The 16,517-nt window shown below is 34.6% G+C and overlaps 1 long non-coding RNA gene across 1 annotated transcript in view; it reads left to right on the top strand.

Annotated features, from left to right (window-relative positions):
- LOC130457466 (uncharacterized) overlaps nucleotides 1–13,776 on the top strand; it is a 100,653-nt gene extending 86,877 nt beyond the window's left edge. The window contains exon 3 of the long non-coding RNA XR_008916695.1: nucleotides 11,914–13,776. This is a non-coding gene — a long non-coding RNA (uncharacterized LOC130457466). The remainder of the gene's footprint in view (nucleotides 1–11,913) is intronic.
- Nucleotides 13,777–16,517: the final 2,741 nt, after the last annotated feature.

Genomic DNA, 16,517 nt, shown 5'->3' with positions numbered 1-16,517 from the left:
AACCAATTAGGGAGGTCAGAAGTTTTAGAATTAGGCATGCAAATTAAAAACCTAGAAAGTGAATAAATTAAAAATCCACAGATGAAAACCAAATTAGAGATCCTAAAAATCAAAGGAGAAATTAATAAAATTGAAAGTAAAAGAACTAATAACTTAATAAACAAAACTAGCATCTGGTACCATGAAAACACTAATAAATTAGACAAAGTACTGGTCAATTGAATAAAAAAGGAAAGAAAAACAACAAATTAACAGTTTCCAAAATGAAAAGGGAGACCTCGTCTCTAATGAAGAGGAAATTAAGGCAATTATTAAAAACTATTTTGTCCAAGGCAATAAATATGGCAATCTAGGTGATATGGATGAATATTATTTACAAAAATATAAATTGCTTAGAATAATAGAAAAAGAAATAGTGTACTTAAATAACTGCATATTGGAAAAATAAATTGAACAAGCCATCAAAGAACCACCTAAGAAAAATCCCAAAATCCTGGGATGGATTCACATGTGAATTCTATCAAACATTCAAAGAACAACTAATGCCAATATTATACAAACTATCTGACAAAATAAGCAAAGAAGAAGTTCTATCAAATTCTTTCTATGACACAAATATGGTACTGATTCTAAAGCCAGGTAGAACAAAAATAGAGAAAGAAAACTACAGACCAATCTCCTTAATGAACATAGATGCAAAAATCTTAAATAGAATATTAGCAAAAAGACTCCAGCAAGTGATCACCATAGTCATTCGTTATGACAAGTGTGAAGGAGGCAAGCATGCAAGACAGAAAGCTGAGTGCAGAAGAGCTGTCAATCAAAAGGAACATTCCAATTGTAATGTTCCCAGAAAAGACAGTTGGAGCCAAGCCAGGCTGAACTGGGCTGAGAGGCCTCTGAACTGGACCTCTTTTGGCTTTTGGAGCTGGGGGAGAAGCTTGTGAATTAAGCTTTTGGGTGCTTGTGGCTGACGGTGAAAGACCATGAAGCTTTTGCTGACTAACTGATGTTTACCTGGCTGGTTAAAAGAAAAAGGAGAAAGAAGACAAACAATTGCCCTCCTATCTCTATGACTGTCCCTGCTAGTGACTGATTGCCATTCCCCAATATCCTCCATACCAAGGTTCCTTGTAGAGACTAGGGAGCCCTATCCCTCTTACCTTTTCCTCTATCCTTGTCCTGTCTTCCCCCAATAAACCCCTTACTTGAGAAAGAAGAGAAAAGAGTATCTTTTCTAAATCTCATAGTTTACCCTGAGTGACTTGAAGGAAAAGGGGGAGGGGAAAGCTTAAAGGCTTGAGAAGTGGGAGGTAAAGGATGGAGGGTAGGTCAAACTTGATCCATTAGTCATCTAGAGAATCCATCAATCAATATACACCCTCAAGGAATATCCATCTATTATACCAGGTAGGATTTATACCAGGAATGATAATGGTTCAATATTAGGAAAACCATTCACATAATTGACCATATTAACAAGCAAACCAACAAAAATAACATGATTATCTCAATAGAAGCAGAAAAAGCCTTTGACATAATACAATATTATTCCTATTGAAAACACTAGAAAGTATAATAATACATGGGCCTTTCCTAAAAAATAATAAACTGTATATATCTAAAACCAGCAATAAACATCATATTCAATATGGATAAATTATAAGCATTTGCAATAAGATTAAGAATGAGACAAGGATATCTATTATTCCCTTTATTATTTAACATTGTTCTAGAAACACTAGCAGTAGTAATTAGAGAATAAAAAGTAATTGAATGTATTAAAATAGGTAATGAGGAGACCAAGCTATCACTCTTTGCAGATGATATAATGTTCTACTTGAAGAATCCTAGAGAATCAACTAAAAAGCTAGTGGAACTAATCAACTACTTTAGCAAAGTTGCAGGTTACAAAATAAACCCACATAAATGATCAGTATTTCTATATATTTGTAACACATCCCAGAAGCAAGAGTTAGAAAGAGAAATTCCCTTTAAAATCACCCTACACAATATAAAATACTTAGGAATCTATCTGCTGAGACAAACATAGGAACTATATAAACACAATTACAAACAACTCTCTACACAATTAAAACTAGATCTAAATAATTGGAAAAACATTAATTGCTCAAGGGTAGGATGAACTAACATAATAAAAATGACAATACTTCCCAAACTAATTTGCTTATTTAGTACCATACCCATCAAACTACCAAGAAACTTATTTTACTGAATTATTAAAAAAAAAACTATAACAAAGCTCATTTGGAAGAACAAAAAATTAAGAATATCAAGAGAAATGTTGAAAAAAATGTGAAGGAAGGTGGCCTATCAGTACCAGACATCAAACTATACAATAAAGCAGTGGTCATCAAACAATATGGTACTGGCTAAGAGACAGAAGGGAGGATCAGTGGCATAGATTTGGAATAAATAACCTCAGAAAGACTGTCTATGATAAAACTGAAGATCCCAGCTTTTGGGACAAAAATATGCTATTTGACAAAAACTACTGGGGAAATTGGAAAATAGTATGAAAGAGATTAGCTTTAGACGAAGATCTCACACCCTACACCAAGATAAACTCAGAATGGGAGAATGACTTGAACATAAAGAAGGAAATTATAAGTAAATTAGGTGAATACAGAATAGTATAACTGTGAGATCTTTGGGAAAGGAAAGATTTTTAAGACAAAGCAAGAGATAGAAAAAATTGCAAAATGTAAAATAAATAATTTTGTATACATTAAATTAAAAATTTCTCATCCAAACTAAAGCAATGCAATAAAAATGAGGTATGAAGATTAAATTTAACTCTCCTCTGATTATGAAAATGAAAATAATTAACTCTCCCCTGATTGTGAAGAATCAATTGTAACCCCTGCCTTTTTTTAGATTTAGTCACCAAAAATTTAAACACTCTACTTAAAGTTGAGTGAGAAGATTAGATTTAATCACCAAAGGGGTAAACACCCCTTTCACATTTGAGTGGGGGCAGCCTGTGACCCATAGGTAAGAGAGTGGGTGATGAATCAGAATTGACTAACTGCCTCCTGGGCAATGCTATAGCTGGACTTCAACTGTGATTAGTAGATGTAGAATTAGGGGAAGGCACAGGAAGTGACACAAGAGAAAGTGTCTTTAAAAGGGAGTGACAACTTCCTGAGTGCAGTTCTACTGATAGTTCTTCCTTCATTGGAGTGGAGGCTAATGGAACAACTGCTGACTGGACCTGAGACTCTATTCCTGCTAAGGCTGTTCTAAAATCTCTTCCTTTGGACTGACACATGGTGAGAGAAAAGTTGACTCAACTGCTGGATTTTCTGAAAAGAACTAGTCTCAAGAGAGACTTACCTCTTGAGAGAGGTTTCCCCAGGTCCTTGGCTTTGCTGAGGTCTAAGGACTAGCTCTCCGTGCCTGGGTTCAGCCAGGGGCCTGGAGTAAAATACTTCATGCTTAGGGCTAAATATCTTACTTCATTTTCTCCCTGATTTCTTATTTCACTCTTTCTATATTTTGTAAATAAATCTTTGGAATTAATATAAATTCTTAGCTACCCTATTTTAAATATAATCCATTCCAACCATTTTTGTTAAATAAATAACCCTATTTTCCCCCTTATAAAGGGAAGCAACAAATTTGAAAACAATCTTTATAACAAAAACCTCTGAAAAAGGTCTAATCACTCAAGTTTATGAGGAGCTAAATCAATTATACAAAAAATCAAGCCCTTCCCCAATTGATAAATGGACAAGGGACATAAATAGGAAATTTTCAGTTTAGGAAATTAAAATTATTAATAAGTGCATGAAAAAGTGTCCAAATATCTTATAATTAGAGAAATGCAAATCAAAACAACTGTGACGTATCATCTCAAACCTAACAGATTGGTTAACATGACAGCAAAGGAAAGTAATAAATATTGGAAGGGATGTGGTAAAATTGGGACATTAATGCATTGCTGGTGAAGTTGTGAATTGATTCAACAATTCTGGAAGGCAATTTGGAACTATGCCCAAAGGGCACTAAAAGATTGTCTGCCCTTTGATTCTGCCATTGCACTGCTGGGTTTGTTCCCCAAAGATATAATTAGGAAAAAGACATGTACAAGAATATTCATTGTTGCTCTCTTTGTGGTGGCAAAAAAAATTGGGAAATGAGGGGATGCCCTCCAACTGGGGAATGGCTAAACAAATTGTGGTATCTGTTGGTGAGGAAATACTATTGTGCTCAAAGAAACAATGAAATGGAAGAATTCCAAGTGAAATGAAATGACCTCCAGGAATTGATGCAGAGTGAAAGGAGCAGAATCAGGAGAACATTTTACATAGTGACACTGTGGTACAATTGAACATAATGGACTTCTCTACCAGTAGCAATGCAATGATCCAGAACAATTCTGAAGGACTTATGAGAAAGAACACTATCCACATTCAGAGGAAGATCTGTGGGAGTAGAAACACAAAAGAAAAACAACTGCTTGATCACATGGGTCAATGGGCATATGATTGGGGTTATAAACCCTAAATGACCACCCTTGTGCAAATATTAATAATATGGAAATAGGTCTTGATCAATGACACATGTTAAACCCAGTGGAATTTAGTGTCAGATATGGGAGGGGGGTTGAGGAAGGTGAGGGAAAAATGTGAGTCTTGTAAATATGGAAAAATATTCTAAATCCTCTAATTAAATAAAATATTCAAAAATAACCCTGTAATATCCTATTGATCTTCCTCTTAATTAGTGACTTTCATTCATATATCAACTTAAGCTTCTATGATATTTTTAACCATTATGATTTTTCAAATCGTTAATTGCTTTACAAATGTTATTACCACTACTTTCCAGATATGAAACGAAGCTAAAAGAAGGCAAATAAATTACTTAGTCATACAGATAATAAATAACAAAACTGGGACTCAATTGTAATTCTCCGGAACCTAAATCTTGAATTTTCTACTATAGACTTACATCATATCTGTGTCAAATTTCTATACCAGATATTATGTAATCCATAACTATTTCCTCCTAAATGGATATATTGAATGGTAATGAAATAAAATTCAGCAAAAATATAACCATTTATTAAAAAAGCTGTCAGTACAGAGTAAAAGTGGCCTGTTTGATGCTCTCATTCTTCTGTCATTTCTGCTCAGCCCTTGCTTCTCATCTAGGATCCCTACAGTCTTTACTCTTTTTATGTTACCTTTACAAGAACATTTAAAGTTTGAACAGATTTACTTTTTTGGTGATTCAAGCTTCATGGGACTCCATCAATCTCCCTCTCCCAATGAATTCTTTGACAGCACCTCCAAAGTGGTTGATAGTTTTACTGGCTTAAAATGGAGCTGATTTCATGTGGGTGAAGGTGAATAGATATCCACAAAAGTCACTTCAGAGCACAACTAAAATGAAAGTTTTTATGAACAAAATGCTGTCAAGAAAAGAGAAGGGCATTGGAGAAAGAGGGAAAAGGACACTCTTGTTTGAATTCTGAGTAGTTTGACATGACAGGACTTACTGTACAGTCTCTACATGATTGGATTAGAAACTGGAGTATTCCTGAATTCCCTAAGACAGGGAATCTTAACTATTTTTTGTGTCTTGAATTCCTTGGCATTCAATGAACTTGATAGTTTTTTTTAAATGTTTTTAATGTTTAAAATAAGATACAAGCGATTACAATTTTATTGATATCATTGCCAGAATATATATTTTTGAAAGGTCTTTGACATTTACATAAAGAACCTGTGCTCTAGAATATGGCCTTTGGGTAAATTTGAAGAAAATAAAAGACACATTTTAAAGTTTTGGTGATATAGGAATTGACATACTTCTCCCTTGTTTTATACTTATTCTGGTTTTACTTAGTCTGACTTTCAACCAGCTTTCTTTTTATCTTTAAGCAAAAAAGAAGTAAAAATATTATAAGTTATTTCTAAATTTCATATTTAACATTGTATTAAAAGGGAGATAAAAAGATAGCATGAGATCCCACCCATGTTTTTCACATGGCATCCTAAATCATTTATTTAGATATGCTTTTCCTGAAGAATTTCTTTACCTAAAACTCAACGATTTTAGCATTCAGTTGGTGACTGTATTTATATCTCTTAAAAAACCCATAATCTTATCTTGGAATTAATAGTTAGTTTTGTTTCTAGTTCAGAAGAGCAGTAAGAGATAGGCAGTTGGAGTTAAGTGACTTGATCCAAGGTCATACAAATAGGAAGTGTCAGAAGCCAGATTTGAATAGATACAGAAACAATACCACCCATCTCTAAGCCTGGTGGTTCTCTATCCACTGAGCCACCTAACTTCCCTTATATTTAGAATTTATATCTTGATGGGCAAATACTGCATTCATCCTATTCTAGTGCACTAGTATTTAAATTAATTTAATCCATAACCCAGAATTTCTGAATTATTGTCTTGGTTGTATCTGTGTTATTTTGAAATTTAAAAAATAATTTTCCCAGACTATATTGATACAAATTTTAATAATCATTGTCTAAAATGTGATCAATGCTCTCTCCATCTCTCCTCTCCTTTCCCTCTCACCAAGAAGTCAGTTATGTGTATGTGCTATCATTCATTACATATTTCTATGTTCATCATATTGTGAAAGAAGGCAACATACTGCTTACACAAGAGAAAAAATCACGGAGGAAACAAAATAAAGAACATTATGCTTCAATCTGCATTGAAATTCTGCCATTTACTTCTATAATGATGCATAGGCTTCTTTGCTATGAGTGCTTTGGAGTTGTCCTAGATCCCTGATTGTGGATAATAATTAAATCATTTAAAGTTGATCATCATGCATTGTTATGATAAAAATTTAAAAAAGAAAACTTCTGGATTGTCTATGTTATTTTGTAATTATTACTCAGGGAGAGACAGAGCAAAATATCAACTGCCACCCCCAACTAAAATCTTCCAAGTCACACTCTGCTCCCACTCCCAGCCCAAGCCTCATGGCCTTCAGCCCAAGCAGCAATAGGCCAAGATTACCCTGTTAGATTAGTTAAGAGCCATTCCTGCCAAGCAGTCCAGAGAAGATGGAGAGTGAATCCTGGGACAAAGAGCATGTGCTACTGCGCGTTCCTTTTTTTATGTAGCCAATGATGTCCCTTCTCTTGAGTTTTTGATTGGCCAGACTTACCTTTAGTCTGGGACAACGAGTCCTGGAGTCCATACAAGTAGCCGATGAAGACTTCTGTAAGTCAGGACTTCATGAAATTTTAGCCAACCTTTTCCAGAAAGTCAGAGGGCTGTGTAACTTCTTGTGTCCTGTCTAAGGAGATTTGTCTGGTGGAATAAGGGGTGCACTTTTATATAATGTCAATACAACATTGCTATTTCTGTGTATAGTGTTCTGTTTCCTCTTACATTATTTTTCAATAATTCATAAAGATCTTTCAGGTTGTTGGTTTTTTTGTTTTGTTTTGTTTTGTTTTTGTTTTTTTTTTTTGAGAAAATCTTCTTTGTCATTTCTTATGGCACAATAGTATTCCATTACAATCATATACAACTTGTTTAGACATTCCCCAATTGATGGACATGCCTTCAGTTTCCAATTCTTTGTCCCCACCAAAAGAACTTTCATAAACACTTTTGCACAATTAGGTCTTTTCCCTTTGATTTCTTGGAGATTTAGTCCTAGTTGGTATTGCTGGATCAAGGAGTAAGCACATTTTAATTTTCCTTTGCTTATATTTCCAGATTGCTCTCCAGAATGGTTGTATTAATTCACAGTTCTACTAACAGTGTATCAGTGCCCTGAATTTTCTACATCCCTTCCAACATTTATCAAATTCTTTTTTTGTCATACTAACCAGTCTAAGAGGTGGAAGGTGATACTTCAGGGTTATTTTAATTTGCTTTTTCTAATAGTAGTTTAGATCGTTTTTATATAATTAAATAGTTTTAATTTCTTCATCTGAGAACTTCCTATTCATACCCTTTGATTACTTATCAACTAGGAAATCCTTTGTATTCTTATAAATTTTATATTTTATTAATATTTTTGTTGGGATTGTGGAATGATCAAATGTAACAGATTTATCTATTATCAGTAATTCAATTATCCAGGACAATTTTGAGGAACATGACAAAGAATGATATCAATATACAGAGAAAGAACAGTTGAAGCTGGAGTGCATATGATCTATTACTTGTTATTTGGGTATTTTCTTTGGTGGTTTGGTTTTATAAGATAATTCACTTACAAAAATGAACAATACAGGAATATGTTTTGTGAGATAATACATTTCAGATCTGGGATGGGTAGGGAAGGAGGGAAGGAGAAAATTGGAATCATATAAATTTGGAAAACTTATGTGGAAATTTGTTATCATATTCAATTGATAAAAATAAAATAAAAAATAAAAATGAGCAGAAATTTAAATATTAGAGGTATGATGGAGAGATAACAATGAAAATCACTTCATGCAAAGGGAATAGAATAAGGAAAGTCATGGAGGTAAGCAAATTCAGAGTAGTATGAGAGAAGGCAAGTAGGACAGTTTTCTTGGGATACATGGAAGATATTGTTTAACCCTTGTTGCTAATCCTTATTGATCTTTAACAACATCATCAAAAATAGAATAGAAATAGAGTGTTATATGCCTTGATATCAAAGTATAGATTGTAAACTTTTATGTTAGTGAATATTACAGGGTTTGATTAGTAGGGTATCAAAATGGATAGCGTGTGGGGCTTGGAATCAGGAAGACCTAAAATCACAAAATTCAGGCTCAGATCCTTACTATCTATGTGATCCTAGGCAAACAACAACCTCTTTCTGCATTAGTTTATTCATCTTTAAAATAATGATAATGATATCACCCACCTCACAAGGTTGCTATGAGAATCAAATATAATCTTCTTGAGGGCAAGGGCTATCTGTTTCCTCTTTTTGTATCCCCAACATTTAGTCCAGTTCCTGGAATGTAGTAGGTACTTAAATGGTTTGTTTCCTTCCTTCCTATGCATGAATAAATATATAGTAGCATTGTGATGAATGGTTTAGAGGCAGGATGAGAATAGATGTAAGAATATTAGGGATGTCAAGTATCAAATGTCATATGTTCCTTAGAAGATGTATTTTGTGAAACAACAAAAGGGGAAAATAAGTAGAATAATTTTTAGAAAAAAATTAAACAGGTGGAAGACTTGTTAGGGTAATATGGCATACAATATGGAAAAAAAGCAATCTATTTATTAGGAACTTTATATTATAGAAAATGCCAAAGGAAACATTTGTGGCATTTCCAGGGATTTTGGACTCATTCTACCACCTCAAGATGTTAGTTGATCTTATTCTTAAATAAAGTTTACAGTTTAAGCCATCATCCAGTAATAAATGATTTAAGGCATGGAATCTTTCAGTGAAAAACATGAATACAAAGTGTGAAATTTGGGGTAATTTCTACAGGGAGGACATACTATATATACAGACACACACTGACTGAAGAAGAATGAGACAGTACTCCTGGATATAGAAGGCATAGTAAAGGATTTTGTAAATTAAGCAAAATAAAATTTTCAGAAAAAAAAAGTCATAAAGGTCTAGTCTCCAAAAAAAGGAAAGATAATATTAATTAAAGAGAAAGAAAGAACTAAAAATATTCAGAATATGAACATAATAACTAAAACAAAGGGAAAATATCACTCTACTGCTAGAGAGGGTAAAAGCATATAAAAGTGAAGATGGTAGAGAAATATCTATTAAATTACTATGTGTTTATTTTTAAAGAGAGATTCACTGCTATTTGGGGTAGTAACGGAAGGACTGAAGGACTGTTTGTATATATAGAAAGTTCTTAGTTTGATTTCTGTAGTTGCTTATTTCGCCAAGGTTCAAATAAAATTAATGGCAAATTCACAGAATAAAATTGTTCCTTTCTTTCTAGTTTAATTTTGCTTTCACATGTATAAAAAGTATAATTGATAAATAGAATACCAGATATGGGTTTCAAAACATTACTTACATTTCTTTCATATATATGTAATCATTATAGTTAGTTTAGATTATAATTATCTCTAATAGTCTCTTGCAAAAGCTTCCAATTTGCATTCATTGCCTCAAATATCTACATAATTCAATTTATTTACCCATAGTCACCCAATTGATTTTCCTAAAACATACTTCTAAAAACATATTTCTTAACTAAATAAATTCTAGTAGGTTTCCATTATTTCTAGAATCAAATACTATTTCTTCCATTTGTCCTTCACGACCTGAGTCCAATCTACCTTTCCAGCCTTACTATATATTATTCTTATTAACTCATTCTATAATTTTTAAAATTTAATTCAAAGTTATTTTATTTCCCCCCACATGTAAAAATAATTGTAACAATAATTTTCAACCTATTTTCCCCAAAATTATAAGACCCAAATTATTTCCCTTCCTACCTTCCCTCCCCTCCAGGAGATGGTAAGCAATTTGATTTGGGTCATATTTGTATTATCATGTAAAGCATGCTTCTATATTGGTCATTATTGTAAGCATGCTCACACAAAACCAACACAACAAAATAAAACAAATATAAATAAACTTATGTTTAGTTATATAGTTGTATGTTGATACAATTTATTACTATATAATGAATATTAATGTGTATAATATAGTATAAATACACTATGCTTTGATCCATATCAATCTGACTCCAATAGTTCTTTTACTTGATGTAGATAGCATTCTTCATCCCAAGTCCCTCAGAATTGTCCCAGATCATTGTATTGCTGAGAGTAGCCAAGTTTTTACAATTGATCATTGTACAATATTGCTGGGTAAAATGTTTTCCTGGTTCTGTTTATTTTGCTCTACTTCAGTTCACATAGGTCTTTTAATCTAATTCTGAAATAATTTTGCTTCTCATTTCTTATAGCACAATAGTATTCCATCACCAATATATACCACAATTTGTTAAGACAATCCCAATCTGATGGAAATACCCTCAGTTTCCAATTCTTTGCCACTACATAAAGAACTGCTATGAATAATTTTGTACAAATAGTTTATTTCCACTTTTTAAATATTTCTTTGGAGTATAGCCTCAGTCATAGTATTACAGGGAAAAAATAAAAGGTATGCACAATTTTATACTCTTTGTGGCATACTTTCAAATTCCCCTATAGAATGGGTGGATCAGCTCAAAATTCCACTAACAATATATTAGAGTCCCAATTTTACCACATCTCTTCCAACATTTATCACTTTACTGTCATATTGGCCAATCTTAATAGATTTGAGGTGGTACCTCAGAGTTGTTTTAATTTAAATTTCTCTAATCTAGAACTTTTATTCATATGACTAATAGCTTTAATTTCTTTATCTAAAAATTATTTTTTTCATATCCTTTGACCATTTGCCCATTACCTCTCTTTAGAGCAAGGTAAGATTCTATACCTGAATGAATATGGTTGCTATTCCTTCTCTGAGCTTATAATGATATTAGTAAAGTTTAGGCTCTGCCCATCACCACCTTCATCCTCCCCTCCACTGTAATACTTTTCCACTACTCTTTAGATGAGATCATTTACTCAATTCTACCTCACCCTTCCCTTTTGTCTCAGTGAAATCTTTTTTTTTTTTACACCCCTTGATTTTTTTTTGTATATCATCCTAATCATTTACTCCTATAACTTCTGTGTATTGATATTCCTTGTAACTGCTCTAATGTTGACAAAAATTTTAAGAATTAGACTTAATATCTTTCCAAATAAAGATATAAACAGTTTGAACTTATTGAATGTTTTAAAATTGCTCTTTCTTATTTACCATTTTGTATTTCTCTTGAGTCTTAGTTTGGGCTTAAAATTTCCTGTTTATATCTAGTCTTGACATTAGGAATTCTTAGAAATCTATTTTTATTAAATAAATATTTTCCTCTTAAGGAATATACTGGGGACTTCCAGGTTAACATGGCTGCAATCTAGACATGAATCACTTCCTCTCCCCAGCACCAAACGAAATAGACTACCTCAAAAGAGCATAAAAATCACCTTTGGAAGAACAGAGAGACTCTCCAGTACCCCACAGAAACGAAGGTACGTGGGGCTTGAACATTTCCACACTATAAGAAGGAGGAAAAGCTTGCATAAAAACATGAACTGAGCCACCTTTCCCCCCTACCCCCACCAAACCAGAATAAGGTATCAGAGAGATCACTGGGGCAGCGAGTGAGTGAGGAACGTCTCTGTCTGGGGGGGCACACCAGGTTCCTTGGGATCTAAAGACTGCAAGGAAAGGACCTCTCAGGGCCTTTTCACGGGAGAATCCTGGGCTGAGCAAAGGGGAGGCCGCGCTGAACACAGGGACTGTTGCTCTGAGTAATGGGGAGGCCGCGCTGAGCAAAGGGGTGGCCTTGCTGAACATGGGAGAGGTTGCGCTGAGCAAAGGGGTGGCCATGCTGAGCAAGGGGCCACCGCATTGAGCAGAGGGCCACTGCACTGAACACAGGGGCTGTTAGGCTTAGAACAGGGGCCTGTGCACTAAGAAAACCGGTCCATATCACCCAGACCCCAGACAAAAAAGGAAAGGGGAAAAAAACCACCAATGGGATGGCGCACATGGCCCAAAATCAAGCCTCCAGGAAGAAAGGGAAAAAGATGACTATTGAAAACTTTTATGGTGGAAGTACCCAAGGTAAAGAAGAGAAAGAGGATGAAACCAAAAAACAATCAAAACATGCCTCCCAAAATGGAAATTATCCACAAGCTCTGGAAGAACTCAAATTGGAGCTTACCCAAAATATGGAAACCTTCTGGAAAGAAAAATGGGAGAAAGAGATCCGTAGTCTGATAGACAAGACTTCACAAATAGAGAAAGAGCTGGAAGCATCTAATAGAAGGGCAGACAAAGCTGAAAAGCAAAACCAGTCCCTAATGACCAGAATTAAGCAACTGGAAGACAGTGAGCATGCAAAACAGCAAGAATTAATAAAGCAAAGCCAAAAATATATAGAATTAGAAGAAAACATAAAATATCCCACCAAAAAGGTCACAGACCTGGAAAACAGAGGAAGAAGAGACAACGTGAGAATTATTGGTCTGCCCGAAAAACCAGAGATAAACAAAAACCTCGATGCTATACTATAGGAGATTATAGAAGAAAATTGCCCACATGTAGAGGAGCAAGGGGGCAAAAAAAAAATAGAAAGGGTTCATAGAAGACCCTCTATACTAAATCCCCCCAAAATCCCAAGAATGTAATCTCCAAATTCAAGAGCTTCCAAGAAAAGGAAAAAAAAAATCCTACAAGAAGCTAAGAAGAGAAGCTTCAGATATAAGGGGGCTCCCATAAGGATAACACAGGACTTAGCTGCTAACACACTAAGAGACCTCAAAGCATGGAACACGATATTTAGAAAGGCAAGAGAAGTGGATCTCCAACCAAGAATCAACTACCCAGCAAAACTGACTATATATTTCCAGTGGAAAATATGGGCATTCAACAAAATAGAAGATTTATAAGCATTTGCTAAGAAAAGACCAAAACTTAGTGAAAATTTTGATATCCAATCACAGAAAGCAAGAGAAACATGAAAAGGTAAATATGAAAGAAAGGGAAAAGGAGATAAATCTTATCTTTTTCTATAAGTCAAACTCTCTTCTATAAGGACTACATTTACATCAAATTATATATATTAATATGTAGGGAAAATGTACTGTGTAACTCTCAAAAATTGTATGCACTATAAGAGTATTTAGAAGAATCATGCATAGGGAAAGATTGGGGCATCAAGAAGATTTGGTGAAAGCAGGGGCAAAGAAAGGAAAAGGGAAGGGGGAAGCATCAACAATACTAAGATTTACTTCAAGAAATAGGGGGGGGGGACTAAATAGAATAATCCTTCCCATACAAGATACACATGGGAAGGGGAGGGGAAGATTTCTCACATGAGAAGGAGAGGAAGAGAGCGTGAAATGGTATTACTTAACCCTTAACTCTCAGTGAAATCAACTCTGAGAGGGAAGAACATCTAGATCCAGTGGGATCCTGAATTCTATCTTATCCAACAGGGTAAGAAAGAAAGGGAAATTAAGGAGGGAGAGGGAGGGAGTATAAAAAAAGAGGGAAGGAGAGGGGGGAGGGGAAGGGAACATAAAAAGGGAGAGTCTAGAAAGGGAAACATACCAAGGGAGGGGACTAGGAAGACTGACCTAAAGTAAATCACTGGTTCAAAAGGATATAGCTAAAGAAGAAAGGTCAGAACTAGGGGAAGATATCAAAATGCCAGGGAATTCACAAGTGACAATCATAACATTGAATGTGAATGGGATGAACTCACACATAAAACATAGACAAATAGCAGATTGGATTAGAACCCAAAACCCTATCATACTTTGTCTTCAAGAAACACATAAGAGGCGGATTGATACTCACAAGGTTAGAATTAAAGGATGGAGTAAGACCTTTTGGCCTCAACAGATAGAAAGAAGGCAGGAGTTGCAATCATGATATATGACAAAGGCAAAGCACAAATAGAAGATAAATATATTCTGTTAAAAAGGAGTATAGACAATGAGGAAATAACACTAATCAACACTTATGCACCAAATGGTACCTACACCCTACACCAAGATGAATTCAAAATGGGTGAATGACTTAAACATAAAGAAGGAAACCATAAGTAAATTGGGTAAACACAGAATAGTATACATGTCAGACCTTTGGGAGGGGAAAGACTTTAAAACCAAGCAAGACATAGAAAGAATCACAAAATGTAAAATAAATAATTTTGACTACATCAAATTAAAAAGCTTTTGCACAAACAAAACCAATGTAACTAAAATCAGAAGGGAAACAACAAACTGGGAAAAAATCTTCATAGAAACCTCTGACAAAGGTTTAATTACTCAAATTTATAAAGAGCTAAATCAACTGTACAAAAAATCAAGCCATTCTCCAATTGATAAATGGGCAAGGGACTTGGAGAGGCAGTTCTCAGATAAAGAAATAAAAACTATTAATAAGCACATGAAGAAGTGTTCTAACTCTCTTATAATCAGAGAGATGCAAATAAGAACAACTCTGAGGTATCACCTCACACCTAGCAGATTGGCTAACATAACAGCAAAGGAAAGTAATGAATGCTGGAGGGGATGTGGCAAAGGAGGGACATTAATTCATTGCTGGTGGAGTTGTGAACCGATCCAGCCATTCTGGAGGGCAATTTGGAACTATGCCCAAAGGGCGACAAAAGAATATCTACCCTTTGATCCAGCCATAGCACTGCTGGGTCTGTACCCCAAAGAGATAATGGACAAAAAGACTTGTACAAAAATATTCATAGCTGCGCTTTTTGTGGTGGCCCAAAACTGGAAAACGAGGGGATGCCCATCAATTGGGGAATGGCTGAGCAAATTGTGGTATATGTTGGTGATGGAATACTATTGTGCTAAAAGGAATAATAAAGTGGAGGACTTCCATGGAGACTGGAACAACCTCCAGGAAGTGATGCAGAGTGAGAGGAGCAGAACCAGGAGAACATTGTACACAGAGACTAATACACTGTGGTATAATCGAACGTAATGGACTTCTCCATTAGTGGCGGTGTAATGTCCCTGAACAATCTGCAGGAATCTAGGAGAAAAAACACTATTCATTAGCAAAGTATAAACTATGGGAGTAGAAACACCGAGAAAAAGCAACTGCCTGAATACAGCGTTTGAGGGGACATGACAGAGGAGAGACTCTAAATGAACACTCTAATGCAAATATTATCAACATAGCAATGGGTTCAAATCAAGAAAACATGTAATGCCCAGTGGATTTACGTGTCGGCTATGGGGGGTGGGGGGCAGGAAAAGAAAATGATCTATGTCTTTAATGAATAATGCTTGGAAATGATCAAATAAAATATATATATATATATATATATATATATATATAAAAAGAGGATACTTATAGCTTCAGTTTGCTTCTTGAAGGAGGAATAAGCTGTCACTCAATTTAACTAAAGCTTCCCTTTTTATTTATTTTTATTTATGTGTAATTAAGGTATTTTTCAACACTGTGTCAATTTGCTTGATATTTAACAAAACATTCAATTTTAGAATATCATCACTAAAGTTTATTCTTACCGATAGTCTAAATCACTCTCTCATCACTGTTTTTGACCATTGTAAAAAAATATAATGGAATTAGAAGGTTGAGGATCCTTTTAATTCAATTTAATTTTTGCTTGTTAATGCATTGCCACATATGATCATAACACACTGGTCTACTTGCAGTTCCTTGAACATGATACTTCCTCTCCATCTCCATACCTTTGCCTACCCTCTATGCATGAGTGCTCTCTGTAAGCTAATCTTTGCCGCTTAGTTCCTCATGTATTCTTTAAGGCTCAGCTTATAACCCAGTATTTATAGTAGAACTTTCCTGGCACACCCAGCTATTATGATTCAGCTCTGCATATATTTTTCATGTTTCTAATTAATTATTTACTGTTCGTTTCCCATTTAAGTGACTTGGCATTTCTTGAGTACAGGTAATT

Source organism: Monodelphis domestica, chromosome 2 (genome assembly GCF_027887165.1).
Source record: "Monodelphis domestica isolate mMonDom1 chromosome 2, mMonDom1.pri, whole genome shotgun sequence".
Lineage (NCBI taxonomy): Eukaryota > Metazoa > Chordata > Mammalia > Didelphimorphia > Didelphidae > Monodelphis > Monodelphis domestica.
The sequence above is the reverse complement of the archived record's forward strand: the minus strand, read 5'-3'. Positions and strand labels throughout refer to the sequence as shown.